The sequence below is a fragment of the Phyllobates terribilis genome, unplaced genomic scaffold (genome assembly GCF_046119375.1).
Source record: "Phyllobates terribilis strain yellow unplaced genomic scaffold, ASM4611937v1 Scaffold_12__6_contigs__length_324123572, whole genome shotgun sequence".
NCBI classification, from domain to species: Eukaryota; Metazoa; Chordata; class Amphibia; order Anura; family Dendrobatidae; genus Phyllobates; species Phyllobates terribilis.
In genome coordinates, this window is record NW_027362772.1 from 242,526,476 (window position 1) to 242,554,458 (window position 27,983).

Genomic DNA, 27,983 nt, shown 5'->3' on the forward strand with positions numbered 1-27,983 from the left:
TGCCTAAAAGTGTGCCCATCAGAAGTGATCCTTTCCGGATCAGAAGATTCAGACTTGCAACTATCCCCGTGCAAGTCCTTGTCCCAGGGCAGTGTTCAATTGTACATCCCCCATTCCTTGCAATGCAAGCGCAAGTATGCAGCCTGCCACCCACCCACCCCCAGGCTGCAATACCATAATGCTAGCTTGCTTGCACTTGAAATGGGGCCTTTTAGTTTGGAGGAGGCTGAAGCTGGCCACTACCTCATGGCTGCTTCGGCAGCGAGGTATCCATACTCAGTCCCCAGCCGCCCGGCGGCCGGGTGTCCACGCTCGGTCCCCAGCCGCCAGGGGGCGGCTGGGTGTCCATAAACGGTCCCCAGCCGCCTCTATTTCTCCTTGAAAGTTACCCCACACTTTTCTTAGCCTGGCCTGCTTTAGGGCAGCATTGGACGAGCCCACCAGAGAACCAGACTCCTTCGGTGGGCCCTGGCTTCTCCATCAGGGGAGTTGAGAGTGCCAAGGTGAGGAGCATGATGAAGATGATAGAAGTTAGCGTCTGCTTTGTTTTCTTGGAATGCAAGAACATGTATGTAGTAGCGGCTAGGCCTGAGGTGGTCAGCGTTTTGGTGCATATCCTACCTCCTCCGAGGATAGCTGGATGTTTTCCTGCTACTATCCCAGTTCTATGACTTCCGTTAAAACAAAGCTTCAGGTGATGAATGATGGATGAGGTGGTGGCAAAGGAGAAAGAGCAGGAGGAACAGGGACCATTCACATCAATATCAGGCCAGTCAACCACACATGTCTTGTAGGATATGTTTCTGTACCAAAAGGAGTGGTTCGGCTACACAGTTATAGGACATGCAGTGAGTGCAATGCCTAACAAAAATTTCGAGGCACTCCAATGCCCCTTGGAAGTGACATGGAGGTCTGAAGGCCTTAACTAAACCTTTTTTTCCATTTATAGCAACTGGGTCTCCTGTGCACTGTTGGCCTAAGCAGTGAATGGAAGGCTTTCCAAAAATTATGAGGAACTGCAATGCCCCTTGAAACAGACGTGGATTACAGCATACTAAAAACCTTCTACCCATTATTGGGTAGTGGGTCTCCCTTAGTGTTCGCCTATGCATTGAAAAGCAAAAGCTGACTAAAATTAGGAGGACATGCAATGCCCGTTGGAAGAATGGTGGAGATCGCAGTGGAATAAAAAGACAATATCAATGGCCCTTGGAAAAGTGGTGGAGGTCGCAGTAGCTTAACAAGACGGTTTTAATGCCCCTTGGAAGAGACGTGGAGGTCACAGTAGCTTAACAAGATGGTTTTAATGCCCCTTGGAAGAGACATGGAGGTTGCAGTAGCTTAACAAGATGGTTTTAATGCCCCTTGGAAGAATGGTGGAGGTCGCAGTAGCTTAACAAGACGGTTTTAATGCCCCTTGGAAAAGTGGTGGAGGTTGCAGTAGCTTAACAAGATGGTTTTAATGCCCCTTGGAAGAGACGTGGATGTCGCAGTAGCTTAACAAGACGGTTTTAATGCCCCTTGGAAGAGACGTGGAGGTCGCAGTGGAATAAAAAGACAATATCAATGCCCCTGGGAAAAGTGTGGAGGTCGCAGTAGCTTAACAAGATGGTTCTAATGCCCCTTGGAAGAGACGTGGAGGTCGCAGTAGCTTAACAAGATGGTTTTAATGCCCCTTGGAAGAGACGTGGAGGTTGCAGTAGCTTAACAAGACGGTTTTAATGCCCCTTGGAAGAAAATTGGAGGTTGTAGTAGCTTAACAAGGCGGTTTAAGTGCCCCTTGGAAGAGCGATGCAGTACAGCATCTTAAAAACATTATTCCTATTATTGGGGAGTGGGTCTCCCATAGTCTTTGCCTATGCCTTCCAAGCAAAAGCTGCCAAAAATTAGGATGGAGGAACTTGCAATGCTGGCAACACGGACCAAGGTCACCCTGGTGGTATAGTGGTGGTGGAGGCTGAGGATAAGGCGAAGAGAAAAATACAGCCGAAATGAGGAAGCGTATACCCATGTGTGGGTGTGAAGCGGTGCATGGGAATACACCTCTCGAAATAACACAGTGGATTTGACTTTATGTTACTCTGCTGTCATTTGGTGATGATGAGAAGTCTGGCCCAATCCAGCCCTTGTTCTTTTTGATAAGGGTCAGCTTGTCAGCATTGTCAGTTGACAGGCGAGTGCGCTTATCTGTTATAATTCCCCCAGCGGCACTAAAAACAAGCTAGCGGCAGGGCAGGTCAGGACCTCCAAGGCATACAGAGTGAGTTCATTCCAAGTGTCCAGCTTGGATACCCAAAAATTAAAAGGCACAGAGGAATCACGGAGGACGCTGGTAAGGTCGGCAAGGTACTCCCTCACCAACTTTTGAAACTTTACACTCCTTATGAGAGTACCCCACGCCTCAGGGCCTGTAAGCAGGGCGGGTCTCAGAAAACTGTCCCAGAACGTTGACAGTGTTCCCCTGCCTCTGCTGGATTGGAGTTGCGTCTCTCTCGCCTGTACGCCTTGGTTGGGCAACGAACTGTGACCTCTGCCGCTAGTGTGTTCAGAGGGGAATTTTTTTAAGAGTTCTGCAGCAAGGGCCTTCTGGTACTGCCCCATTTTTGTAGACCTCTCCACCTCAGGAATAAGAGAGTGAAAGTTCTCCTTGTAGCGGGGGTCTAAAAGTGTCACCAACCAGTAATGACTGTCACCCAACATTTTGACAACGCGAGAGTCACGGTTAAGGCAGCGTAAAATAAAGTCAGCCATGCGTGCCAGACTGGTAACGGTCAAGACTTCCGTGTCCTCACCAAGATGACAACTGACCATGCTCTCCTCCTCCTCCTCCCCCCTGTCCTCAGGCCACCCACGCTGAACCGACTGTATGACAGTTGTACAGGTACTACCGTCTACAGCGCATGATACCAGCTCCTGTTCTTCCTCCTCCTCTCCCTCATTGTCCCCCAATGCACGTTGGGATGAGATGAGGCTGGGCTGTGTGTAATCACCCATTACGGGTTCTTGATCCATCTCATCATACTCTGGCTGCAATGCCTCCTCTTTAATTCTCTGCAGAGAGCATTGCAAAAGACAGACAAGTGGGATGCTGATGCTAATGATGGCGTCATCGCCACTCACCATCTTGGTGGACTCCTCAAAGTTTGTCAGGATGGTACATATGTCAGACATCCAGGTCCACTCCTGAGGTCTTATGTGTGGAGTCTGACTTGAATATCGACGGCCTTGTTGCAGCTGGTACTCCACAACTGCTCTCTTCTGCTCACAAATCCTTTGCAACATGTGGAGGGTAGAGTTCCAACGTGTGGGGACATCACACACCAGTCGGTGTGCCGGAAGCTGCAAATGCTGCTGCAACACAGCAAGGGCGGCGGAAACTGTAGCCGACTTGCGAAAATTAGCTGACAGGCGGCGTACTTTGACGAGCAGATCTGGCAACTTGGGGTACGATTTAAGAAACCGCTGAACCACGAGGTTAAGCACATGAGCCAGGCATGGTACGTGTGTGATCTCGCCACGCCTCAGAGCCGCTACCAGGTTACGGCCATTGTCACACACGACCATGCCTGGATGTAGGTTCAGCGGTCTCAGCCACAGATCTGCCTGCTCTTTCACAGCTTTCCACAACTCACAAGCAGTGTGAGGTTTATCACCTAAGGTTATGAGTTTCAGCACAGCCTGTTGCCGCTTGGCGGAGGCAGTACTGCAGTGATTCCAGCTTGTAACTGATGTGGTGATATCTGAGATGGAGGCTGAACATGAGAAGGAGGAGGAGGATGATGCGCAGGAGCTGTACACTGTGGGGGCAACTCTGACTGACATAGGGCCCGCAATCCTCGATATGTGGAGGATGTGGCCAAAAGCTGGATAATACAGAGATTTGAACCGTGGAACTGCTAAACCACAAATCTAATTTACTGGCGTATACCAGACTTTTTTAAATAGATATATTTGGGGCTGAATAGTCAGCGACACACTCAAACTGTTTTTTTTATGTAAAAAAGACCCAAAAGTGGATAATACAGAGATTTGACCCGTTGAACAGCAAAACAACAGTTATAGTTATGTGGCGTACACCAGACTCTTTTAAACAGATATATTGGAGTCTGAACAGTCAGGGAGACACTATTACTGTTTTTTTTATGGCAAAAAATGCAAAAAGCTGGATAATACAGAGATTTGACCTGTGGGACTGCAAAACCACAGTTATAGTTATGTGGCGTACACCAGACTCTTTTAAACAGATATATTGCTGTCTGACCAGTCAGGGAGACACTATTACAGCTTTTACGGCAAAAAATGGCAAAAATAGGATAATACAGAGATTTGACCCGTGGAACTGCAAAACCACAGTTATATTTTTCTGGCCTACACCACACTCTTTAAAACAGATATATTGGTGTCTGAACAGTCAGGGAGACACTATTACTGTTTTTTTTTACGGCAAAAAATGCAAAAAGCAGGATAATACAGAGATTTGACCTGTGGAACTGCAAAACCACAGTTATAGTTATGTGGCGTACACCAGACTCTTTTACACAGATATATTGGTGTCTGACCAGTCAGGGAGACACTATTACAGTTTTGTTTTACGGCAAAAAATGGCAAAAACAGGATAATACAGAGATTTGACCCGTGGAACTGCAAAACCAAGGTTATAGTTATGTGGCGTACACCATACTCTTTTAAACAGATATATTGGTGTGACCACTCAGGGAGACACTATTACTGTTTTTTTTACGGCAAAAAATGCCAAAAACAGAATAATAAAGAGATTTGACCCGTGGAACTGCAAAACCACAGTTATATTTTTCTAGCCTACACCAGACTCTTTTAAACAGATATATTGGTGTCTGACCAGTCAGGGAGACAATATTACTGTTTTTTTTTACGTCAAAAAATGCCAAAAACAGGATAATAAAGAGATTTGACCCGTGGAACTGCAAAACCACAGTTATATTTTTCTGGCGTACACCAGACTCTTTTAAACAGATATATTGGTGTCTGACCAGTCAGGGAGACAATATTACTGTTTTTTTTACGTCAAAAAATGCCAAAAACAGGATAATACAGAGATTTGACCGGTGGAACTGCAAAACCACAGTTATAGTTATGTGGCGTACACCAGAGTCTTTTAAACAGATATATTGGTGTCTGACCAGTCAGGGAGACACTATTACAGTTTTTTTTACGGCAAAAAATGCAAAAAAGCAGGATAATACAGAGATTTGACCCGTGGAACTGCAAAACACAGTTATAGTTATGTGGCGTACACCAGAATCTTTTAAACAGATATATTGGTGTCTGACCAGTCAGGGAGACCCTATTGCAGTTTTTTTTATGGCAAAAAATGCCAAAAACAGGATAATACAGAGATTTTACCCGTGGAACTGCAAAACCACAGTTATATTTTTCTGGCCTACACCAGACTGTTTTAAACAGATATATCGGTGTCTGACCAGTCAGGGAGACACTATTACAGTTTTTTTACGGCAAAAAATGCCAAAAACAGGATAATACAGAGATTTGACCCGTGGAACTGCAAAACCACAGTTATATTTTTCTGGCCTACACCAGACTCTTTTAAACAGATATATTGGTGTCTGAACAGTCAGTGAGGCACTATTACTGTTTTTTATTATGGCAAAAAATGCCAAAAACAGGATAATACAGAGATTTGACCCGTGGAACTGCAAAACCACAGTTATATTTTTCTGGCCTACACCAGACTCTTTTAAACAGATATATTGGTGTCTGAACAATCAGGGAGACACTATTACAGTTTTTTTTACGGCAAAAAATGCCAAAAGCAGGATAATACAGAGATTTCACCGATGGAACTGCAAAGCCACAGTTATAGTTATGTGGGGTTCACCAGACTCTTTTAAACAGATATATTGGTGTCTGACCAGTCAGGGAGACACTATTTCAGGTTTTTTTTATGGCAAAAAATGGCAAAAGCAGGATAATACAGAGATTTGACCCGTGGAACTGCAAAACCACAGTTATAGCTATGTGGCGTACACCAGAATCTTTTAAACAGATATATTGGTGTCTGACCAGTCAGGGAGACACTATTACAGTTTTTTTTTACGGCAAAAAATGCCAAAAACAGGATAATACAGAGATTTGACCTGTGGAACTGCAAAACCACAGTTCTATTTTTCTGGCCTACACCAGACTCTTTTAAACAGATATATTGGTGTCTGAACAGTCACGGACACACTCAATTTTTTTTTTTGGGGGGGGGGGGAATACCAAAAAGGTTAATAAGACGCGTATTTGGACAGTCTGACTGATGAAAAAAAAAATACAGGAGTTAGATGAAAAAAAAAAAAAATTTCCTGGCCCCTGAGACCGGGGTGATTAGTCTAGCAATTTGACCAACAGGAGCACACAGGACTGTAATACCGCGTTTGCTGATATAACCACTGCGTCTCCTATACAGCCTGCCTGCCTGATATCTGGGATGGCTATTAGTCCTGAGAAGGACTCTTTGTTTGATTTGGCAGGTTTTAGAGTCCCTACACTACCTATTTCGCACTATATATCTCTCCCTAACTCAGCAGCACTCTCCCTACACCGTCTGATCCGGAGCGACTGTGTCCAAGATGGCGGCGCCCGGTTTTAAATACTCGAGGTGACGCTGTGCGGCCAGCCAATCACTGTAATGCCCACAAACAACATGGCTGCGGCATGACAATGACTGGCTGGCAATCCCTGCATGTTCATTGGCTCTGTAAAGAGAGCCAAACGTGCAGGGCGGAGACCCGAGCTCCCGCCCGAGTAACCCGGAAATGCTCGGTGCTCGCCAAACATCCCGAGTAGCGTGATGCTCGGGCGAGTAACGAGCAGTGTCAAGCATGCTCGCTCAACACTAGTATCCACTACCGAGAGGCAGTATGGAAGATATTGCCTGGTGGAAGACTTGTTTTCATGCTTTGATTTTCCTTAAAAGACTTTGTAGAAACAAAGAACTGTTAAGGCCTAGTGAGAGAGAGAGCTGGTTGAAGATGTACGAAAAGCTCCAGCTAAAGAGACGCTGATTGTGTTAATTGTGTTAATTGTTTATTTCTTACAGGAGTACTACAAGAAAAAGGTTGTAGAATAGGTTGCTATAAATGTTTATAAATATTATGCCAATTTGTATATAAAGTTACTCAACTTTCACTAGTGTCTCAGAATTGGTCAGATTGACCAATTAAGATGAATGTCGAGGACGACATTCAAAAAGGAGGGAAGAGTGTGACATGCAGAAGTAGTGCTGTTGCTTCAAAAGCATCCAGCAACTATTACAAATAACACAAGCACAGGAGACAGGAAGTGTTGTGCTTCAGAAGCATCCAGAAACTAGAGGGGTTAACACAGTCACAGTAGACAGGGAGTGTTTTAGCAGAGCCCCAGGGGGGTTGTGGGGAACTTGTTATTGTAGTCCGGCTGAAGCCGAAGAGAAAGGTAGTGTGTTATCTGTATCTGACAGAAGGCAACTGAACAGGATTCAGATCAGGAGAGAAACTAAACACAGGTCAGATAAACTTCCTGAAATAACAGTGCAGAGTATTATCGGGCAGGAAGATAAGGACTGGAAGGATTTTTTTTACAGGGATCATCTCCCTCATCAAACCCTCCCCCCCTTCATCTCCATGCGGGATAAAGAACGCTGTGTACTATTGTGTTCGGAATGAAGGAAAAGCCTATGATTGTGTATGCATAGAAGTGTGCTGCTAAGAGATCTAATCTATGCTGAATTATGCTACAGAAGAGACTGTAATACTGTGCCTTGTGAAGAAACTACTGTATTGTTACTGGAGCCGGTTGCTCAAGAAACTCAGACCGTACCGTAATGAAGATTGTTGCTGTAATATCCCTGAATTGCACTGTCCGTGCTTCAGATTAAATTCCACTGTTAAACTGTTGAAAAAGACTCTTGCCAGATGTGTCTGGTCAGCAATTGAATGTATCATGTACCTGAGAGAAGCTGCAGCCTATGGTCGCCCTGAGTAACGATTTCCCCAGGATTCCAAAGAATTCATGAAACCCGTCTCGCCTTATCTGAACCTAGCAGCGTGCATGTAACACTAAGCCGGATGCAAGGAATGTGGACTATGACGGAGGAGGTTCGTGGGAACATTTTTTTAATAAATTGATGAACGAGGGATAGTGTGGGGAAGTCTTCATTCAAATAAAGCCAAATAAAGCATTTTTTTTCTGTGTATTTTTTTTTATTATTGGTTTAGTAATGGGGGTATCTGATAGACACCTCTTCCTTACTAACCCCTGTGCTTGATGCCAGCTAACATTACACAACTGACATCAACCCTCAAAAATATTACCTTGATTTTCCACCACACCAGGGCAATCGGGTAGAGCCGGGTAAAGTGCCAGAATTGGCATCTCAATTTTGGGACAGCTGCAGGCTGGTATTTTTAGGTTGGGAAGTCATTGTTTTAAAACTAATTATTTAATAGGTTTAAAAAAGGTTAAAAAAAAACCCTTTAGTGCCACATGAAAGGCACTAAAGGGTACAACTTTATAATATTTGGAGGGGGAGGGGCAGACATTAATCTAAGCTCTCTCTCCTAGATCAACTCTCCCTCAAATGCTTACAGAGGACAGTGTGCCGAGCATCTCATCACCTGGTCTTCTATGAGACCCGATGATGCCAATCACAGTAATTCCAATAGCCAACATGGCTACGGCATTACCATGTATGGTAGACAATCCCCAGATGTTTATTGGCTGTCTAACAGCCGCGAAACATGCGGGCCGGTGACTTGAACATGGCACTCGAGCACCCGCAATACTCTATTGAATATTGAGCCCAAATTTCAGTAAATCGTTTCAGAAATGCCAGCATTTTTTTTTCCTAAAGCGTCTTTTGCAACAGTATGGAGATTTTTCAGCATTTGCCCAGCGTCTTTAACACACTTTTTATAATTCAAGAATGAAGTGGTTATTCAAGCAAAACCACTGACAAAATTTTTAAAAATATACCCAGGCATCATTTGAGCTTTCCCATTTACTTGTATTATAAAGTATGGAGCATTTTGAAAGAGGAAAATGCCTGAAGAATGATCAGGTCACTTCTTTCAACCACTTGCTGTCTTAGGAAACCTGAAGTGGTTAAAAAACGCACAAAAGCCTCAACATATGAACGAAAATGTCGTTTTTATATGGAAATACATATCTTCATTCTTTTTGGTGTTTCTGGGGGATTTTTTTAGGCAGGTTTCAAAACAGACATGCTCCAAACCCACCTCAAAAAGACATCATGTGCATATACCTTTATACAGATGAATGAATGAACCACTAGACAAATGAATAAGTAAGTACATGCCTTCACACAATGGATCAATCTTTGAACCACAGAGTTTGATTTGCTTACCAATACTCCCCAACATGAATCCTCCGCCATGAAAGAACATGATTCCTTTTCTGCCACCAGCTGAAGGAGATCGGTGTTGGTAGACTCTCACCGGCACTCCTCTAAATTGTAGATCTTTTGTGAAGATCTCTGGATCCTCCTTCGGCTTAGGCCTTAATATTTTTTGTATAAAATTTATAGTTGCTGCAACGTTCCATAATCCAAGTTTATCAAGAATCTTCCCCTGTAAAGCAAAGAAAAGAAAAAGTGAAAAATTGCCGAAATGCGTCTGATGTTGATCCAAGTGTCGGATCAAAATAGACAATGCAGTTGAAACCAGAAGTTTACATACACTATATAAAAAGACACATATCCATGTTTTTCTCAATATCTGACATATGATCAGAATAAACCTTTCCCGTTAGGTCAATTAGGATTACCATAATGTTTAATATTTAACAAATGCCAGAATAATGAGAGAGAGATAATGTTTTTAGGTATTTTTATTACTTACTGCAAAGTCAAAACTTTACAGTCACTAAGATTATTATGCGTTTAAACAATTCCGGACTGCACATATGATGATGTCATGTATTTGGAAGCTTCGGATAGGTTTTTTGGCAACATCTGAGTTAATTAGAGACACACCTGTGGATGTATTTTAATGCACACCTGAAACACACTGCTTCTTTGTGTAGCATCATGGGAAAGTCTAAAGAAATCAGCCAAGATATCAGGAAGAAAATTGTTGACTTACAGAAGTCTGAGTCATCCTTGGGTACAATTACAAGATACCTGAAGGTGCCTCCTTCATCTGTACAAACAATTATATGCAAGTACAAACAAGATGGAAACGTCCAGCCATCATACTGCTCAGGAAGGAGACGGGTTCTGTGTCCCAGAGATGAACGTGCTTTGGTCCGACATGTGCATATCAACCCAAGGACAAAAGCAAAAGACGTTGTGAAGATGATAGCGGAAGCTAGTGAGATTGTGTCAATATCCACAGTGAAATTAGTACTGTATCAACATGGGCTGAAAGGCCACTCTGCCAGAAAGAAGCAATTACTCCAAAAGAAACATAAAAAAAACAGATTAATGTTTGCAAATGCACACAGGAACAAAGACCTTAATTTTTTGGAGACATGTCCTGTGGTCTGATGAAACTAAAATTGAACTTTTGGGCATAATGACCATTGTTATGTTTGGAGGAAAAAGGGAGAAGTTTGGAAGCCTAAGAACACCATTCCAACTGTGAAACACGGGGGTGGCAGCATTATGTTGTGGGGTTGTTTCGCTGCAGGAGGGACTGGTGCACTTCACAAAATATATGGCATCATGAGAAAAGAAGATTATGTGGCAATACTGAAGCAACATCTCAAGACATCAGCCAGGAAGTTAAAGCTTGAGCGGAAATGGGTCTTCCAAAAGGACAATAGCCCAAAGCATACTGCCAAAATGGTAACAAAGTGGCTTAAGGATAACAAAGTCAAAGTTGTGGAGTGGCCATCACAAAGCCCTGATCTCAATCCTATTGAAAATTTGTGGACAAAGCTGAAAAGGCAGGTGCGAGCAAGGTGACCTACAAACCTGGATCAGCTACACCAGTTTTGTCATTAGGAATGGGTCCAAATTCCGACCAAGTATTATGAGAAGCTTGTGGAAGGACGTACTATTACGCAAAAGGCAATCACGCCCTCACACAAGTGGTGTGGGGCGATCTCCGTCAGGTGTCAGCTAATTGATACAGCTGACACCGGTACTATGTGCCAGGAGTGGTCCCGCACCGCTCCCGGCACATTAATCCCCGAAATGCTGCGATCGAAGTTGATCGCAGCATTCCGGTGGCAAGGGGAGGTAAGCGCCGATACTTACCTCCTCACCGGCGTCCCGCACTGTCTGTGCGGGGTCCAGGTGGTTGTCATGGTGACCCGATGTTGTCACCAGACAGCAGGAAGTTAAGTTAGGTAGACCATGCTCAGTGTGCGGTCTACCTGACTTGTGTGCACAGGGCTGCAGCCTGCATAGCATAGAGATGCTGGTGCAGCATTTCTATGCTGTGCAAGCGATCTGGGTGAAAAAAATTAAAGTCCCTGATCTCAATCCTATTGAAAATTTATGGGCAAAGCTGAAATAGCAGGTGCGAGCAAGGCGACCTACAAACTTGGATCAGTTACACCAGTTTTATCATGAAGAATGGGCCCAAATTCCGACTAACTATTGTGAGAAGCTTGTGGAAGGATATCCCAAATGTTAGATCCAAGTCATTCAGTTTAAGGGCAATGGTATCAAATTCTAATGAAATGTATGTAAACTTTTGACTTTGCAGTAAGTAATAAAAATGCCTTAAAACATTCTCTCTCTCTCATTATTCTGGCATTTGGCAAATATTAAAAAAGATGGTAATTCTAACTGACCTAAAACGGGAAAAGTTTATTCTGATTTCATGTGAGATATTGAGAAAAACATGCATATTTGTCTTTTTATATCGTGTATGTAAACTTCTGGTTTCAACTGTGGGTATATATCTAATATACACTGTGTTCCAAATTATTATGCAAATAATATTTTCTCAGATTTTCCCAAATTACCTATATGAATTGCAGTCATTGTAATTTTCCAGTCAAATAACTATTAGAGTACAATTGAAAGGTTTTTGTACAAACTGCCTATGATAACAGCATATTTTTAAAAAAATAAAAAACTCAAACTGCACTCAAAATGCATGTTCCAAATTATTATGCACAGCAGAGTTTTCAACCTTTTCATTTTAATAAAGAACAAAAAAATGGTAATTTTTGCAATTATAAGTAGAGATGAGCGGTGTTCGACTCGAACTGTTCGCCAATCTCAAATTCGAGCTGTTTTGGGCGGTGTTCGAGCCGTTCGGCGAACACGAACAATTTGAAAAAAATTCGGCTGTTCGAGGTTATGTTCAATAACTGTTCGTGCACCAAAATCATAACTGGATTTTTTCTCAGTAATGCTGAAAATGAATGTTAATACACAGTTTGAGTGTACAGCGGGGCGGGGGGAGGGGCAGGGGATGGATCTCTGCAGAAATAATGAAGATCTCCATTTTTTTTTCTCTTTCCCGCATTTACAGTGGGGGGGTGCAATCTGTCAGCCTATCAGCAGCGCACACATGGAGCGAAGTGCTTTTTTTCACACAAGCAAGGGCATGTGTCATTGGCAGTGTATGTCACATGTCCTTGCCCTATAAGACCCAGCCATTTTCCCCGTCGCCACCATTTTCTCACTGCTGCAGCTGCGTGTTAGACGGCACCGCTGTTGCTGTGTGCGCTATACTTTGTTAATTTCAAGCCAATTTTCGCACAAATCTACAGATAGCTTGGGAGTAGGGAATAGTTGTGATTGCAGTCCTTTTGAGGACTAGGTTACATAAATTCTTACGACTTTTATCAGGCAGGTCTGTGCTCTTAAATAGATAGGTTGGGAGTAAAGACCAATTGTAATTGCAGTCCTTTTCAGGGCTAGGTTGCATCAGTTCCTATCACTTTTATCAGGCAGGTCTGTGCTCTTAAATAGATAGGTTGGGAGTAAAGACTAATTGTAATTGCAGTCCTTTTGAGGGCTAGGTTACATCAGTTCCTATCACTTTTTGCCAGGCAGGTCTGTTTTAGTGCTGTGCAAGTTTTTTTCACAGCATTTGGATAAATCTAGCAAAGCAAATCCTTTTTGGCTTCTTGCAGTGTGTGTTAGTCAGTGGAGTAGCCTATCTGTGTTGCAAGCTACACCACCTGTGTATAGAATACAATTTTTTTTACTGCACCTAGTGAAGTAAAACCTTTTGGGCATAGCATCATTCTATTAGTCCATCTATACTAACCTCCACCAGGTTGCAAATTCAAAATAATTTTTTTATGCATCTAGCTCTGAAAAAATATTTCGGCTTGTAGTAGTGTCTGAGACTTGTTCTATTAGTCCATCTATACTAACCTCCACCAGGTTGCAAATTCAATATAATTTTTTTCTGCATCTAGCTCTGAAAAAATATTTCGGCTTGTAGCAGTGTGTGGGACTTGTTCTATTAGTCCATCTATACTAACCTCCACCAGGTTGCAAATTCAATATAATTTTTTTCTGCATCTAGCTCTGAAAAAATATTTCGGCTTGTAGCAGTGTGTGGGACTTGTTCTATTAGTCCATCTATACTAACCTCCACCAGGTTGCAAATTCAATATAATTTTTTTCTGCATCTAGCTCTGAAAAAATATTTCGGCTTGTAGCAGTGTGTGGGACTTGTTCTATTAGTCCATCTATACTAACCTCCACCAGGTTGCAAATTCAATATAATTTTTTTCTGCATCTAGCTCTGAAAAAATATTTGGGCTTGTAGCAGTGTGTGGAACTTGTTCTATTAGTCCATGTATACTAACCTCCACCAGGTTGCAAATTCATTATAATTTTTTTCTGCATCTAGCTCTGAAAAAATATTTGGGATTGTAGCAGTGTGTGGGACTTGTTCTATTAGTCCATCTATACTAACCTCCACCAGGTTGCAAATTCAATATAATTTTTTTCTGCATCTAGCTCTGAAAAAATATTTCGGCTTGTAGCAGTGTGTGGGACTTGTTCTATTAGTCCATCTATACTAACCTCCACCAGGTTGCAAATTCAATATAATTTTTTTCTGCATCTAGCTCTGAAAAAATATTTGGGCTTGTAGCAGTGTGTGGAACTTGTTCTATTAGTCCATCTATACTAACCTCCACCAGGTTGCAAATTCATTATAATTTTTTTCTGCATCTAGCTCTGAAAAAATATTTGGGATTGTAGCAGTGTGTGGGACTTGTTCTATTAGTCCATCTATACTAACCTCCACCAGGTTGCAAATTCAATATAATTTTTTTCTGCATCTAGCTCTGAAAAAATATTTCGGCTTGTAGCATTGTGTGGGACTTGTTCTATTAGTCCATCTATACTAACCTCCACCAGGTTGAAAATTCAATATAATTTTTTTCTGCATCTAGCTCTGAAAAAATATTTTGGCTTGTAGCAGTGTGTGGGACTTGTTCTATTAGTCCATCTATACTAACCTCCACCAGGTTGCAAATTCAAAATAATTTTTATCTGCATCTAACCCAGCCAATACTTTTGGGCTAATACCACAGTTTGGCCACTCAGCTCTGCTTGCTTCCCATCCACTGTTTTTTGTGCAAACAACTCCAGAGTTATGAACTAGTTAACCACCAAAATGAGTGGAAAAAGGCCTGCTGCTGGTGGAAAGGGGAATAGGCATGTTGGGAAGAGAAAAAAAGGTTGTGTCCGTGGGGTAGGTGTTAAAGTAACAGTAACATCTGCAGAAGAAAGACCATCTTCCAGCCAAACTAAGATGTCTACTTCTTTTAGCGGACAATGTGATTAGATCCCTTTCTTACGGCCACGCCAATCGCTACAAATTCCAGATGAGGCACAAAAACAGCAGGTGCTTCAACGGATATCAAGTGCTCCTTTAAGTGGGCTCTCCTCCACCTCAACTTCAACATCACAAATACTCCAGTCCTCAGAGGTGTCACCCCAATCGCACTTGCTTCCTCACAGCTCCCAAGTCTCCAGCTGCCCGTCTGAGTATGAGGTAGAACAGATGGTTGAGTCTGCAGAGCTGTTTACTCATACTATAGCCTGGGAATCAGAGGCCGGCTCCAGAGCTTCTGTGAATCCAGATGAGGAAATGATCTGCACTGATGCCCAGAATCTTTATGAGTCGGATCCAGGACCAGACGCAGAAGGTTCTGACCATAATGTAGACCCTCATTCCCAAACTGTAACTCCTGTTGGTGGAGACAATGAGGAAGACGATGATGAGACTCAAATGCCTGATTGGAGCGACAACTTTAGTTTTTTGTCAGGGCAGGAAGAGGTTGGCTCTGAGGACGATGGGTGTGATAACACACAGGGTGATGCTGACGAGGTTGGAGATCCCACTTACTGTCAACCCACAGTCAGCCAGTCGATGAGGTCAGCAGAGGAGATGGAGGAGGATGCTAGTGACGTCGAAGTCAGGTTGGGCCTTCCTGGACAGAGATGTAGTACTGGAAGCACGTCAACAACTGCATCCTCAAACACAACTCTGCCTCTGACCCCAAGTCGTAGTGGCTCAGCCTTGCATAGCCTGGGCATTTTTTCAGATCGATAAAGATGACCCAACTCGTGTTATCTGTAACATTTGTCAGCAAAAGCTAAGTAGAGGCCAAAAAATACATAGTTTGAGTACTTCATGCATGAACCTGCACATGGATATGAAGCATAAGTTGCAGTGGGAAGCTCACTGTGCTACAATGCGGACTAGCCAGCCGGGCCAACCACCGTCTGCCACATCTTGTGCATCCGCGGCCTCTTCATCCTCTGTGACTGGGGGGACAGCAGTCACACCTGTTTTGGGACACAGACCTGCCACCTCTTTACCCGCAACAGCCAGCATGATTGGCAGGTCATCATTTTCTTTGGAGGTGGAAACACCAGCTGGTGTTCAGCGCTGTCCGACATCGATAGCACCACCTTTGGATCAAGGCAAACTAACATGTCCGCTTGCATCTTCTTCACAGACCATCAGTTTGCTGGGGACACCCTTCTCAACCCCGTCTAAGCACAACAGCCAGCCCTCGGTCCCTCAAATGTGGACAAGTAAAAGACCATTTCCTCCTAGCCATGAGAAAGCTAAGAGGTTGAATTTCACCATCTGCAAGCTCTTGGCTACAGAAATGCTGCCTTTCCGCAGGATTTTTGAGACCTTATGTCTGTCGCAGTGCCCCAGTACCAGATGCCCAGTCGGCACTACTTCTCAAAGAAAGGTGTGCCTGCGCTCCACCAGCATGTCGCACACAACATCACCGCTTCTTTGAGAAACTGTGTGTGTGACAGGGTGCATTTCACCACAGACACTTGGACGAATAGGCATGGACAGGGGTGTTACATGTCGCTGACTGGGCACTGGGTAACTATGGTGACAGCAGGACAAGTTGCTGCTGTCCAAGTCTTGCCGTCCCCACGAGTTGTGCGTCAATCCTCTTTATCTCGAAGTTCCTCCACTGCTTCTGCCTCCTCAACCTCCTCTCGGTCCTCCACCTGCACCCAAAGCCTGTCTGGTCATGCCACAAGCTTTCTAACTGCGCAGAAGGGATCCTGCACACCTCCTTACTATGCTGGCAGCAGCGCTCAACGTCATCAGGCGGTTTTTACTTTGAAATGTCTGGGAAATGTGAGTCACACAGCTGAGGAGTTGTGATCAGCTCTGGAGAACCAGTTTCATGAATGGTTGTCTCCAATGGACCTGAAACCAGGGAAGGCCATGTGCGACAATGCTGCAAACCTGGGTGCGGCCCTTCGCCGGGGCAATGTCACACACGTGCCTTGTATGGCTCACGTGTTGAACCTGGTTGTCCAGCAATTTTTAGCCCACTATCCCGGACTAGATGGCCTTCTGCAGAGGGCACGGTCGCTGTGTGCTCACTTCCGCCGTTCGCATCCCGCAGCTCAGCGACTTACATCTCTACAGAAGTCGTTGGGCCTGCCACTACACTGGCTAAAATGCGATGTGCCTACCCGGTGGAATTTAACTCTGCACATGTTGCAGCGACTGTGGCAGCACCGACAAGCCCTGGTGCAATACGTTCTGACGTATAGCCTGGGCCAACGAGATCCAGAGGTGGGGCAAATCACTCTGGAGGAGTGGTCTTAGATCAGGGACCTATGCACCCTTCTGCACAGTTTTGAAATGGCAACGAAGATGTTTAGTGCTGACGATGCCATTATCAGCATGACTATTCCGGTGACTTACATGCTGGAGCACATGCTAAACAGAATTCGGAGTCAGGTGGTGGCACAAGAGGAGGTGGAGGAAGTAGAGGAGGAGGAGTTGTATGCGGAAGGGCTAACATCTGCAAGGTCCAGACGGTTGCCAGCACCAAGGTGGCAGGCATGTGAGGGTGGGGGAGATGGTTTTACCAGGGCGCATGGTAGCAGCCAAACTAGTGAGGAAGGTGCAGGAGCCCAGGAAGAAGTGGAGGACGAACTGATGGAAGACTCATCAGATGAGGGAGACCTTGATCACATTTCTGTTGTGCGAGGTTGGGGGGAGAGGGCAGAGGAAGGAAGCATGATTGTTACCTCGCCACCAACACAAAAGGGACTTGGTGCTCCTGGATGCGCAAGACACATGAGTGCCTTCTTGCTGCACTACCTGCAACATGACCCTCGAATTGTGAGAATTTGAAATAATCCTGACTACTGGGTTGCCACACTGTTAGATCCCTGGTAGAAAAGGAAATTTGCAGAAATTATTCCTGCCATAGAAAGAGATGCACGCATGCAGGAGTATCAGCAGAGACTGTTGCAGAATCTTACATGTGCTTTTCCACAAAACACTAGTGGTGCACGTAGTGAATCTCACAGTTCCAACTTGCCAACCGTGGGACCGTCGAGTGTTCAGCACTCAAAACGTAACAGAAACACAGTATCTGCTGGTAACATCAATTTTGCGGAATCATTTCACCACTTTTTTAGCCCATCCTTTGCAAGGCCACAGGAGACAAGAAGTCTGGCACATAGTCAACGCCTAGAGACGATGGTACAGGAGTATCTCCAAGTAAACATTGAAGCCATGACTGTGTCACTGGACCCTTGCTCTTTTTGGGCTTCCAATCTGGATAAATGGCCGGAGCTCGCCACTTACGCCTTGGAGATCTTGTCATGCCCCGCAGCCAGCGTTCTGTCTGAACGTGTGTTCAGCGCTGCTGGTGGTCTGCTGACAGATAAGCGCACGCGGCTCTCCACTGATAATGTAGACAGACTCATGTTCATAAAGATGAACAAATCATGGATCCGAAACGACTTTTCTACCCCTGTGTCATCCTGGGGAGAGTAAAAGCTTGATGATTGGTTAAAATCACCTCACCAACCATTTTAAGCTTTCAAATTACTAATCATGTTTATCTGTATCTTGGCTGGAAAATAATTTGGGCCTTGTAGCAGTGTGCAGTAATGATTCTATTAGGCCATCTATACTAAACTCCACCAGATTTAAAATTACTAATCATGTTTATCTGTATCTTGGCTGGAAAATAATTTGGGCCTTGTAGCAGTTTGCAGTACTGATTCTATTAGGCCATCTATACTAAGCTCCACCAGCTTTAAAATTAATAATAATTTTTAGCTGCATCTAGCCCGGAAAATAATTTTTGGGCTCCTAGATGCGCAAGACACATGAGTGCCTTCTTGCTGCACTACCTGCAACATGACCCTCAGATTGTCAGAATTCAAAATAATCCTGACTCCTGGGTTGCCACACTTTTAGATCCCCCACACTCTTCGATCAACCTTTTCATTTTAATAAAGAACAAAAAATGGTCATTTTTGAAATTATGAGCATTAGCAGGTTATTAGAAAATGAAATCAAACAGTTTTCAACTCAAAACTTTATTCTAGGTGATGTTACATTTGCACATAGGACCCCTTGTTCGAAAGGAGCTTCTGAACTCTCTCGTCCATTGAATTTGTCAGGTTTTGGATGTTTTCTGCTTCAATTGTTTTGCATGAGGACAGAATACCCTCCCAGAGCTGTTGCTTAGATGTGAACTGCCTCCTGCCATCATAGACACTCCTTTTGATGATGCTCCAGAGGTTCTCAATGGGGTTGAGGTCAGGGGAGCATGGGGGTCACACCATAAGTTTGTCCCCTTTTATGCCCATATCAGCCAGAGATGCAGTGTTATGTGCAGCATGAGACGGTGCATTATCATGCATGAAAATGATCTTGCTGCGGAATACACGGTTCTTCTTCTGGAACCATGGCAGGAAGTGCTGTTTGAGAAACTCCACATACATTATGGAGTTCATCTTTACCCCTTTAGGGATCCTAAAGGGGCCGACAATCTCTCTCCCCATGATTCCAGCCCAAAACATTACTCCGCCTCCCCCTTGTTGGCGCCGTAGCCGTGTTTGCATGGGGTGTCCATCAACCAGCCATCCTCCACTCCATCCATCTGGACCATCGAGCGTTGCACGGCACTCATCGGTGAACAAAACAGTTTTGAAGTCAGTCTTCATGTATTGTTTGGCCCACTGGAGCCGTTTCTGCTTGTGTACAGTGGATAGAGGAGGTCGACAGGATGGCTTGCGCACAGCTGCAAACCTATGAAGGACCCTGCATTTGTTGTTCGGGGGACGTTGGAGGCACCAGCAGCTTCAAAAACTTGTCTGCTGCTATGACAAGGCTTTTTTGCCGCTGCTCTTTTAATCTGATGTAATTGCCTGTAGGAAAGAGTCCTCAATTTTCCCTTATCAGCACGCACACGTGTGTACTGTGAATCAGCTACATACTTCTTGATTGTGCGATGATCAGGATGAAGTGTGTTGGCAATGTTGATTGTAGTCATGCCTTGACCTAAACACTCCACAATTTGTTGCTTCTCAGCAGCCGACACATCCTTTTTCTTTCCCATTTTGGCAGAAAATGTAGGCTGCTTAATAATGTGGGACAGCCTTCTTAAGTAGTCTTGCCTTTCATTGGACACACCTGCCAAACTTATTAGCACAGGTGTCTGCAATTGCTTACAGTGATATAAAGAGCCCTGACACACATCACCATCAATGAGTTTAACATACAAACAAAAAAAATCTTACCTTATCACTCCTAAACACTTTTTGCATAATAATTTGGAACACAGTGTACATGTGCTTTTCCACAAAACACCAGTGGTTCACGTAGTGAATCTTACAGTTCTTACATGCCAACCGTGGTCTGTATGGAGTTGTTCAATAAAGGGCCCAAAATTAAGATAACATAGACGGGAGAGGTCTCTATGAATACGAATTCCTAAGTATTTGATACCCTGTGAGGGCCAGGCAAAGGGAAAGTTGGACTGGATGGAATCCTGTATGGATTTGGGGAGGGAGACATCGAGGGCCTCAGACTTCGCTGCATTGATTTTAAAATTTGACCATGTAACAAAGTGATCTATTTCAGCCATAACAGCAGGGATGGATATATGTGATTGAGTGATATATACTAGGACATCATCAGCAAATGCATAGCACTTGTACTCGGTGCCTCCCCCCTCAATCCACCTAATATTGGGGTTAAGGCGAATTGATGAGAGCAGGTGCTCTGTCACTAGGATGTATAAGAGAGGGGACAGAGGACATCCCTGCCTTGTCCCATTGGTGATTATGAAAGATGATGAAAATGTTCCATTTATCTTCAGCCTACGTGACGTATTGCGATACAGGGCCGTGATTTTGCCTATAAAAGGGTCCCCTAGACCCCTACCCCTAGCTTTTTAAGAGAATAATATATGGCGTGCCAGGAGACTCTATGGAATGCTTTCTCAGCATCCAACGAGAGTATCCAATTACAAATTTTTAACTGCATCTAGCCCAGGAAATACTTTGTGCCTAGTAGCAGTGTCTGCTAGTCAGTGGATTATCCCAGCTGTTAAGCAAGCTACACCACCTGTAGTTTGGACACTTAATTTTTTCAAAGGAAATCGTTCGGGCCCCCGGGACACTCAGTGAAGAGCATCGGGGAGGTACCCCAAGGCACAGGGGCTGGGACTGGCGGTAGGACGCCTTGCGGTGGACCGCCAAGCTCGATCCTTATAAAAGCTTTTTAACTGCAGCAGCTTTAGTGGACTCTACTGGAGCTGGAATTACCGCGGCTGCTGGCATGAGACTTGCCCTTCAATAGACCCTTGTAAGAGGATTTAAAGTGTACTCATTCAAATTAGAGAGACAATTTAAATTAAAAAGATTAGACCTGCCTCCACCGCAGGGGGGCTCGCTCGACCCACCAGCAGACAGGCACCAGTATTGGGAGAGGGGGGCTGGCCGTCAGGGTCCACCGTGGCTCTGGCACAAACCCGTCGACACGGCGGTCGCACGGGCAGGAACGGACTGGCCGTGTCGGCTTCGCACTTTTTTGGTTTTAGAAGGACATGACATGCCTATATCTGTGTCTCCCCCTCCTTTCTTTTCGCATGACTATATGTACTTGTCACTTTTCCATGTGTTAGTTGTGTCTTCTGAGCAGTTTGTCAGCTTTTGGACACCTTTGAAGGTGTTTTCTATGTGTTTCTATGTGTTTTTGCTTGCCTGCCATTGATTTTAACGGTGTTCGACGGTGTTCGACGAACAGTTCGACGAACAGTTCGGCGAACATACGGGTGTTCGACGAACTGAACCGAACTCGAACACTACGGGGGTGGCTCAACACTAATTATAAGCATTAGCAGGTTATTAGAAACTGAAATCAAACAGTTTTCACCTCAAAACTTGATTCTAGGTGATGTTACATTTGCCCATAGGACCCCTTGTTCGAAAGGAGCTTCTGAACTCTCTCATCCATTGAATTTGTCAGGTTTTGGATGGTTTCTGCTTCAATTGTTTTGCATGAGGACAAAATACCCTCCCAGAGCTGTTGCTTAGATATGAACTACCTCCCGCCATCATAGACACTCCTTTTGATGATGCTCCAGAGGTTCTCAATGGGGTTGAGGTCAGGGGGGCATGGGGGCCACTCCATAAGTTTGTCCCCTTTTATGCCCACTCCATCCATCTGGACCATCAAACTGTTTTGTTCACCGATGAGTGCCGTGCAACGCTCGATGGTCCAGATGGATGGAGTGGAGGATGGCTGGTTGATGGACACCCCATGCAAACACGGCTACGGCGCCAACAAGGAGGAGGTGGAGTAATGTTTTGGGCTGGAATCATGGGGAGAGAGATTGTCGGCCCCTTTAGGATCCCTGAAGGGGTAAAGATGAACTCCATAATGTATGTTAAATTTCTCAAACAGCACTTCCTGCCATGGTTCAAGAAGAAGAACCATGCATTCCGCAGCAAGATCATTTTCATGCATGATAATGCCCCGTCTCATGCTGCACATAACACATCTGCATCTCTGCCTGCTATGGGCATAAAAGGGGACAAACTTATGGTGTGGCCCCCATGCTCCCCTGACCCTAACCCCATTGAGAACCTCTGGAGCATCATCAAAAGGAGTGTCTATGATGGCGGGAGGCAGTTCACATCTAAGCAACAGCTCTGGGAGGGTATTCTGTCCTCATGCAAAACAATTGAAGCAGAAACCATCCAAAACCTGACAAATTCAATGGACGAGAGAGTTCAGAAGCTCCTTTCGAACAAGGGGTCCTATGTGCAAATGTAACATCATCTAAAATCAAGTTTTGAGGTGAAAACTGTTTGATTTCAGTTTGTAATAACCTGCTAATGCTTATAATTGCAAAAATTACCATTTTTTTGTTCTTTATTAAAATGAAAAGGTTGAAAACTCTGCTGTGCATAATAATTTGGAACATGCATTTTGAGTGCAGTTTGAGTATTTTATTTTTTTTAAAATATACTGTTATCATAGGCAGTTTGTACAAAAATCTTTCAATTGTACTCTAATAGTTATTTGACTGGAAAATTACAATGACTGCAATTCATATAGGTAATTTGGGAAAATCTGAGAAAATATTACTTGCATAATAATTTGGAACACAGTGTATATAATTGTCTTATCCCGTCTGTCTGTCTGTCTGTCCGACTGTCCAGGAAATCTCGCGTCGCTGATTGGTCCGGCCGCGGCCAATCAGCGACGCGGGATTTCAGAAAAAGATGGCGGCCGTTAGCGGCTCATCTGGAGGACGGAGGTCAGCGGCGATGCAGCCGGGAGATGTGCGGCGCGAGACGCTCATCTCCCGGCTGCTTGAAGCAAAAGGACCCCGACCAGCGGCGCCGCTGACCTCCATGCGGCTACCGTCGGGAGATCAGCGGCTAGGGCCGCTGATCTCCCGACGGCAAGTGTGAAGGGAGGATTGGGGAGCGGCGCTGCCGGTCGGGATACTTCTGTTGCGAGCAGCCGCTCATCTCCCAGCTTCTCGCAGCGGAAGTTGCTGTACAGGCAGCTCCGCTCCCCGCTGCTCACTAATACGATTCGCTGATTGGTCGCGGCCGGCGGCCGTGACCATTCAGTGATCTTGGCGCCAAATTTAAACACCGCTGTGCTGATTGGTCGCAGCCACTGCCAGACCAATCAGCGATATTGGCGTAAAATTTTAAACACTGCTCTGCTGATTGGTCGTGGCCGCGACAAATCAGCGATAGTAGCGCCAAATTTAAACATCACTCTGCTGATTGGTCGCGGCCGCGACTAATCAGCGAAATTGCCACGAAATTTAAAACCCCGCTTCTCTGATTGGTCGCGCCCAGCCGACCGAGACCAATCAGCGACAGCCGCAGCACGGCCGCGAATTGGCACCGGATTTTAAACACGCAGGCCACCGTCGGGAGATCATCAGCGATGCAGCCGGGAGATGAGCGGTGCTAGCCGCATGGAGGTCAGCGTCGATGCAGCCGGGAAATGACCGGCGCTAGCCGTTCATATCCCGGCTGCTCACAGCTGAAGTACCCGCACAGGCAGCGCCGTCCGCGACCAATCAGCGATATTGGCGCCAAATTTAAACAGCGGCCGCGACCAATCAGCCATCTTGGTGCCAAATTGAAACACCGCTGTGCTGATTGGTCGCGACCGCTGCCCGCGACCAATCAGCGATTTTGGCAACAAATTTAAACACGCTGTCTGGTCCTCACTAACACGGCTCGCTGATTGGTCGCAGCCGCCGTCCGCGACCAGTCAGCGATATTGGCGCCAAATTTAAACAGCGGCCGCCACCAATCAGCAATCTTGGTGCCAAATTTAAACACCGCTGTGCTGATTGGTCGCGGCCGCTGCCCACGACCAATCAGCGATTTTGGCGACAAATTTAAACACGCTGTCCGGTCCTCACTAACACGGCTCGCTGATTGATCGCCACGATCAATCAGTGACTGCCGCAGCACGCCCGCCAATTGGCGCCGGATTTTAAACACTCAGGCCACCGTCGGGAGATCAGCAGCGATGCAGCCGGGCGATGAGCGGTGCTAGCCGCTCATCTCCCGGCTGCTCACAGCAGAAGTACCCCAACTAGCGGCTTCGCTCCCCGGTCCTCTCTTCACACTTGCCGTCGGGAGATCAGCGGCGGTAGCCGCATGGACGTCAGCGCCGATGCAGCCGGGAGATGACCAGAGCTAGCCGTTCATCTCCCGGCTGATCACACCAGAAGTACCCGCACAAGCAACGCCACTCCCCGTCCTCACTAACATGGTTCACTGATTGGTCGCAGCCGCCGGCCGCGACCAATCAGCGATATCGGCGCCAAATTTAAACACCGCTCTGTTGATTGGTCGCGGCCGCCGCCCACGAGCAATCAGCGATTTTGGAGCCAAATTTAAACACGCTCTCCGGCCAATTGGCGTAGGATTTCAAATAAGTACGCCACCTTCGGGAGATAGCAGGGCTGACTCCGCCCATGTGGTCATGTGACTCACCAACTGCCCATAACGTACTGAGCATGTTTTGTCAGTCACACTGTGTGAGGGACTTCTGTCACGTTTACTGAACTCGTTCTGCCAGTGACAGCGCGCTGAACAGATACTTCTTTACGCTTCCTGGTTTATAATGGGTCGTAAGCGAAAATACGCCACTGAGGATGACAGAAAAGCAGCAGAAGCAGCAAGAAAACAACAACGTCGAGAGCAACAGACACCACAACACACTACCGCCAGACAAGCCAAGGATGCGGAAGCTCACAGACAACGTTGGAAACGGGAGACACCGCAACACACTGCCGCCAGACAAGTCCAGAATGCGGAATCTCACCAAAAACGCCGGGAACAGGAGACACCACAACACACTGCCGGCAGACAAGCCCAGGATGCGGAAGCTCACAGAAAACGTCGGCAACAAGAGATACCACAACACACTGACGCCAGACAAGCCCAGGATGCGGAAGCTCACAGAAAACTTCGGAAACAGGAGACACCACAACACACTGCCACCAGACAAGCCCAGGATGCGGAAGCTCACAAAAAACTTTGGGAACAGGAGACACCACAACACACTGCCGCCAGACAAGCCCAGGATGCGGAAGCTCACAGAAAACTTCGGGAACAGGAGACACCACAACACACTGCCGGCAGACAAGCCCAGGAAGCGGAAGCTCACAGAAACCTTCGGGAACAGGAGACACCACGACACACTGCCTCCAGACAAGCCCAGGATGCGGAAGCTCACAGAAAACTTCGGGAACAGGAGACACCACAACACACTGCCGGCAGACAAGCCCAGGATGCGGAAGCTCACAGAAAACTTCGGAAACAGGACACACCACAACACACTGCCGGCAGTCAAGCCCAGGATGCGGAATCTCACAGAAAACGTCGGGAACAGGAGACACCACACCACACGGCCGCCAGATAAGCCCAGGATGCAGAATCTCACAGACAACTTCGGGAACAAGAGACACCACAACACACTGCCGCCAGACAAGTCCAGGATGCGGAATCTCACAGACAAGGTCGGAAACAGGAGACACCACAACACACTGCCCCCAGACAAGCCCAGGATGCGGAATCTCACAGACAACGTCGGGAACGGAAAACATCACAACACACTGCGGCTAGACAGGAACGCGATGCGGAATCCCATAGACAATGTCGGCTGAATGAATCTCCAGAATCCAGGACAAACAGAGAACAACACGATCACCAAATTTATCAAAAACGAATGCTCTACTAACTAAGGCAAACCCAGCAGAAACATTCAACAACTTGCACTTTACGTAACAGACAATGAAACTATAATTATTCAACACTACTGTGAGAATATGAATGTAGTTTGTTCTAAATGCAACTCTCTGAATTTCATCGAGGAAAAACCATCTGAAAATCAGTTTACTCAATGCTGCCAAAAAGGAAAAGTTATGCTACCAAGACGTCACTACTCAGATCTGTTTGAGCAGTTGATGAAAGGAACGCATGAACACAGTAGAAATTTTATGGAAAATATCAATAGTATCAACAGTTCTCATTTGTTTGCTTCATTTGGTGCCAACATTGCACCGCCCCCTGGATTCGGACCGTATTGTTTTAAAATTCATGGCCACATCTACCACCGCACTGGAACACTTCACCCAGAACTAGGACAACCACCAAAATTTGCACAATTATACATCTTTGATCCAAATGAGGCTACAGAACAAAGGATGAACCTGAAAGAAAATGAAAAGTGTAATGCAGAACTGATGAACCTAATTGCCGTACATTTACAAACAATCAGCCCATTTGCTGCCACATATCGCATGTTAAAAGACGTTGAAGCTGAGGAGGAACAGAGAGCTATACAAAATGGGACCGAAATGCCTTCTATTATCATGGCCATTAAAAAAAAACGTAAACAAGATCCCCGATGTTACAACAAACTACGTGTAAGTGAGATCGCAGTTGTTTTTCAAAATTATGATGGAGAGCCTCCTTTTCAAAGGGATATATTAGTCCATCTTAAGCCAGAGCAAAACAACCCTTTCGTTCCTAAAACACAATGAATTAGCATTTTGCACAGCAACCTTGATGCTCTTCTGTATCCGCTATTCTTTCCAAGCGGTGATCAAGGGTGGCATGAAAACCTACACCAGCAAGGAACTTTAAGAAGAATTACACAACTACAGTACTACAGTTTTCTTCTGTCTGTCCGAAATTACTTCAATCCTATTTTAAAAGGTGGGAAACTGACACAACAGTACTTAGTTGACGCATACATTAAAATTGAAGCTAATTGTCTCAATTTCATACGAATGAACCAAAAACAACTTAAAGTTGAAGACTACTGCGTTCTTCAAGAACATTTGCAAAAACAATCCATTAAAAAAGGAATTCCAATTGGAAAAACAGTAATTCTCCCGTCATCGTTTGAACGTAGCCCCCGTAACATGCAACAGCGTTATCAAGATGCAATGACAATAGTAAGAAAGTATGGAAGACCTGACATTTTTTTAACAATGACCTGTAATCCTAAATGGCCGGAGATTACCGAAAATCTACAACCCTGGCAGCAAGTTGAACACAGGCCGGACTTAGTTGCATGCGTATTTCGACTAAAACTCAGCAGCCTTTTTAAAGACATCAAAAATGGGCTTTTTGGAACAGTCGTAGCAATGGTACAAGTCATAGAGTTTCAGAAACGAGGTCTCCCACATGCGCATATACTAATTATCTTAGACGCGGATTGCAAGTTTAGCACGGAGGACGAAATTGACAACATAGTGTGGGCTGAAATTCCTAACCAAGAACAGTATCCTGAATTGTATAATATTGTAATCTGTAATATGGTTCATGGCCCATGCGGTGTAGCAAATCCAAAAAGTCCATGCATGCAAAATGGAAAGTGTACAAAAGGGTTTCCAAAGCAGTTGAAACAGCACACTGTTAAAGATTTGGATGGCTACCCATCCTACCGGCGACAACTGATTGATAACATTGTGCACAACAAAAAGATTATAAATAACTCATGGATAGTTCCATACAACCCGTACTTATTAAAACGCTACAACTGTCACATCAACGTTGAAATCTGCGCTTCAATAAAAAGTGTAAAATATCTTTTCAAGTGCATCTACAAGGGGCATGACAAAGCTAACGTTGAAATACAACAGAAAACAGTCAATCACGATGAATCATCAAGTTTTGTTGACTCAAGATATGTGAGTGCTCCAGAAGCTGC

The 27,983-nt window shown here is 45.1% G+C and overlaps 1 pseudogene; it reads right to left on the reverse strand.

The window, feature by feature from the left end:
* LOC141172483 (arylacetamide deacetylase-like 4) overlaps positions 1 to 27,983 on the reverse strand; it is a 74,232-nt pseudogene that overhangs the window by 35,045 nt on the left and 11,204 nt on the right.